The sequence below is a fragment of the Meleagris gallopavo genome, chromosome 4 (genome assembly GCF_000146605.3).
Source record: "Meleagris gallopavo isolate NT-WF06-2002-E0010 breed Aviagen turkey brand Nicholas breeding stock chromosome 4, Turkey_5.1, whole genome shotgun sequence".
NCBI lineage: Eukaryota > Metazoa > Chordata > Aves > Galliformes > Phasianidae > Meleagris > Meleagris gallopavo.
The window spans coordinates 23,100,212-23,104,886 of NC_015014.2; the positions used below are offsets into that span (position 1 = coordinate 23,100,212).

Below are 4,675 nucleotides of genomic sequence, written 5' to 3' on the forward strand. Positions count from 1 at the left end.
TTTTGCAATAGACTTCTAAAAACTGCCTGGAAATAATTGTTTGGGCCAGAGAATTGCTGCTGCTTTGTTTTTTGAAATTCCATCCAAGTTGTTCTTCATAGTTACAGAAGCAATTTAGAGTTGCTCTTTTCTTCAGGATTTTTCAGGGAACATCTGGCATCTAGCCACAGAGCAGGAACCACGCAGCAGCAGCAGTGCATTTAGCTCAAGGAAAATCTGAGAGACTACCAAATCCCTCTCAATGAAAGGAGTTGGGCAATAGCACTCAGTGCAGATATATATAAATATATATATATATATATATTTATTTTTCTTCTCTTAGAGAAACACTCATAATTCCAGTCTTCGTTAGCTTTTTCACTCACAGCTTCTACTATTTCTCCCTTATCTACTTACTTGGATATAATTCCCTGTTAAGTGATGCAGTTACATATTCCAGTATATGAATTACTGTACTTTACTGAAGGGTAAGATTTCAAACATAATAATAGTTTGTTGGCTAATAAAGACTGGATATTACTCAAGGTCTTTTTTTTCTTTTTTTTTCTTTTTTTTTTAACTTTGAGGTAAGGAAATTGCATACATTTCTTAGTGGAGCATCAGTTTTCTTTTCTTGTTTATGAACAGCCTCTTTGAAGCTAGATTGAGTGAAACTGAGAACTTTTTCTAGAAACAGCCCTCTCATTTAGGCGTCTGGAAAACTAGCCTTAGTTGACTTCTAAGTCATCTTGACTTCTAAGCATTTAAGTGGAATTAATTTCAGTTCATCTGTAGGCTAATTCTTAAGACTAAAATGCTACATTTCTGAATAATATCTGAGTTTGGAAGGTACACTTTATTAAGGTTAATTGCAGCCCGAAACAAGATGATGTTGTTAGCACAGGTCAAGAATATTATGGCTGTTCATTCTACTCATGCCAAAGTTACAGAAACTATATTTGGACCTGCTTTTGACCCGCAATATTACTAAAGCCTCCATGGAATGCATAGTCCTGTGAAAACACGTGTGCAATGCTGATGTAATTGGATTGTTGTGGAACAAGTATTCACGTTTAGTACGTAAGTATTCATTTCTTCAGTCAGAAGATGTTTCTTATATATGGCTAAAATGCAGTAAACTTGTATTCCAGAGAGACTTATCTGCAGTGTTCAACAGTGTAAGTCAAGATGATACTTCGAGTTTAATTCCAGTCTCTCCTGGTGAGTGTTAATGACTTCTTTAATTAAAGTCATATGCTAAGTGCTTCTTGCTGACTTGATTAAAACAGTCTTCTTAAGTGGACGATCAATTGCAGTCTAATTTAAATACATGCTTTAGATAAGAAATGAACCTAATAGCAATTTCATGTTAGTAAATACAGACACTTAATAAATTACAGAAAATTTTTTTTAAGCTTTAATGGATATACATTGCACACTAATTAATTTACAAATAACACTTGACCAAAAGTCTCAGATGCTAACTTAATTAAGGTACACAAAATACATTTGCTGCCACAGTTTATTGTTTTTGAAATAGTGGCACGTTTATATTGCTTACTTTTATAATGGGACTTGGGGAGAACTGAGGCAAAAACAAGTTCATAATCTGTGCTGAACATTCTCTATAGTTTTTCCCTCTTGAAACAGCAGCTATCCAACTAGTCTTTTTGCTGAACTTTCTTATTTTGAAGAGCACAACAAAATCTTTATTCAGTTTCCAGATGAATTTTGGTAATATACCAGACATAAATGAAACAGCCTTAATTGGGAAAGAAAAATATTCCCAGCTGTCTTAGTAACTTTCTTTTTCCCCTCAATGGTAGCTGCTTATCCCTTATGTTTCATCACTAATTAATATGACTTGTCTCCATGATGGCAGCTATTATTCCTACCACTGTTAGTAAGGAGGATATTCTCATTTATTAGGCCTTTTGATCCAGTGTTGGGATGTTGGATAGGAATTAGACAAGAAGTGAAGAACCTACTTCTTTTATCTGAGTAATCCAGATTCCACGTAAGTTAGGAAGGCCATTTCTTGATTATGTCAAAATTTATTTTCATTTTAAAGTCTCAGAAATTGGATCTTTATACAGACCTTAAAAAGCTTGCTATGTTTACTTCCCTTTGTGGGTTCAATGATACATTACTGACACTTGTGGACTTCATACTTGGGAGATAGGATGGTGGTCTTTTATAGAGAAGTTTCGTGTTTTCTTCTAGAATTCTTTTGACTTCATTATTCTGGTTTTTCAAAAGTGTGATCCAAGTGACTGTAAACTTAATGATTATGCAGCTAGTTTTAATTGTATGTCTAAGGCTATACAGTACTGAGAATGTTGGAGTTTTGTGGGGGTTTTTTTTTTTTGTCATTTTTTTGTTCTATCACTCTTCAAGAATCACTGCTGTACCTGAGGAACACTTTTACATTTAAATTGATTAGAAATAATTTAATGTATTTGAATTACAAAATAGCTTAGCTGAGCATGTTCTTAAGGCATAATCTTAAGATGCTTATATTATTTAAAATAAGGTCATGTGAATGCTTTTTTATGTACTAAACTATTTCTTTTCCTTGGCAATGGTATTCTGAATTTAAGAGTACTGGAGCCTTCCTAATGTAAAAGATAGCTGAATGGATGCCAAATCTAGTCCAATGCGAGCAAGGCTAGGGAAGTAGCAAGAAATTTTAAGCTGTGTGCTGATTATCTTTTCTGCTCCTTAAAAGTCAAGTTACTCAAAAACATGCTTGAAAAACAGATCACAATACAAACAATGTAAACCATCTGAAATTACTGAATCATACATTTAATAGTAGTTAGAGTTTCTTAAGCATTAATTTCACTGTACTCATTGAAAAAGGCAGCGTTCCTAAGTGATCTTTTTGGGATTTGTCATGTTTGTGTAATACCTAATATACTTCATTTTTTCTTTTCTTAAGAAATGAGAAAACTATTTCGGATCCTTATGAGTAGTTGGTTTTTTTTCTTTCCTTTCTAAACAATACATTCTCTTCTGTTTTTACATATGGTAAATCAAGCTACTTGGTAGCAGACATTGTAATAAGAGAGGAAAAAGACAAAGATCACATAAAAAATGAGCCTTTCTCTATAGATACAGAAAAGAAGGAGGAGATGACAGAGTGTCTTCGTCAGTTGTCTGGATACAGTTCATTGTTATCCACAGACTCATCTCCCAAAGCCATGATAATTAATTCTCATGATCTGACAGAGATTTCAAAGGTAATTAAAACTGGCAAATGCTTCATTGATTTCCTTTCTGATGTCAAGAGAACAAGTAAGCATTAATATCAGTTGTATATGCTACTGATAAAAAACAAGGAAACTATGCAAAGCTGTTCTAGATCTGTCTCTTAAAAAATCCTTTTGCTATGTAAACAAGTGCTTAAAGTTGCATTCTCTATGAATTTTTCAGATTGAAAGTCCATCTGAAGAATGTCAGCTTTGAAGAGTTCACTAAACTTGTTGCTTTTAAATTGCAGGAGACAACAAGACAAAGAATGGAAAGGATAAGTAAAATGTAAGTAATGGGAAAAGGCAGCAGGAATTCATTTCTTAGCAGAGAGTTGTACTGGACTAAGACTTACAGAGAATGTACAGATGTGTTCCAAACCTCAAAGGTCTCTACGTCAGGTGTGGCATTTCCTTATGACTCCACTGGATAATAAATCCACCTACAGTTCTGTATTTGTGGGACGAGTCATTGTTTTGATTTCTAAAAAGCAATAGAAGGATTCTTAATAGTATCAACTGAATAGTATCAACTGAAGATCAAAGGGTGGTTAGAATTCAATTGACAAGGAATAGCAATGTTATTTATCTTCTGATAGGAGTTCCCTGGAATGAGCAACTTTTCTTCTGAAAAGTAGTTAATATGTTTTAACTCTGCTGTTTTATTATTTAAGAAAAAGAAAAAACAATTTCAGCCTAAGCATTACATTAAGGTGTGTTTAATGCTATTGCTGAGAATTATAAGTAATTTTTTTGTAAGAAATACTTATATTACGATTGATTATTGCTAAGGAAATAGCAGTGCATTTAATTCCTATTCTATGAATGCCTGTTCTGAATAAATTATTGCCTTCTTTTGTGATTTAATCTTCTCTACTTTTGTGTGGGTTACTTCTTTCTGTGTGTACTTGAGGTTTTTTGATATTTGATAGATGTTTTGTGTGCAAACCAATTGCAGAGGAAGAGGGGCATGAGAGGATGCTTAGTTAATGCTGAGTATTAATATTGTGGAGCCATTTGAAGGTAAATAATTGATTTGCCTTTTAGTGTATTTTAATAAGTATATGTGACTCTGTAAACAATTTCTTTTCAGAATTGAAGAAACCTCAGAATTGTTGAAAACCTCAAGTAACACCTCTGAAAAGGCCTGAAAGAACAGCTCTTCAGGCCTGTTCTCTGTAGATGCATGGATATAAAAATTAATATGTATGTTTGTACAACATTAAATTTTTAATATATCAAATTTGTAATGGTCACTGATTTGTTTGTACAACATTAAATTTTTAATATATCAAATTTGTAATGGTCACTGATTTTTATATTTCTTTGAGTAAATATCTTTGAATGCATCTGTGTACTTATGATTTTTTTTTTTCTTTTAAATTTACCTCACTGACTTTTACTTTGTAAAACTGTTGAAATAGTTTCTCCCTCTCTTGTTTTGT

The 4,675-nt window shown here is 32.8% G+C and overlaps 1 long non-coding RNA gene across 1 annotated transcript; it reads left to right on the top strand.

The window, feature by feature from the left end:
• The first annotated feature begins 751 nt into the window (after nucleotides 1–751).
• LOC104910625 lies at nucleotides 752–4,473 on the top strand. The gene is made up of 4 exons (XR_793265.3): nucleotides 752–1,200; nucleotides 3,094–3,221; nucleotides 3,482–3,519; nucleotides 4,324–4,473. It is a non-coding gene; the product is annotated as an uncharacterized LOC104910625 (long non-coding RNA).
• Nucleotides 4,474–4,675: the final 202 nt, after the last annotated feature.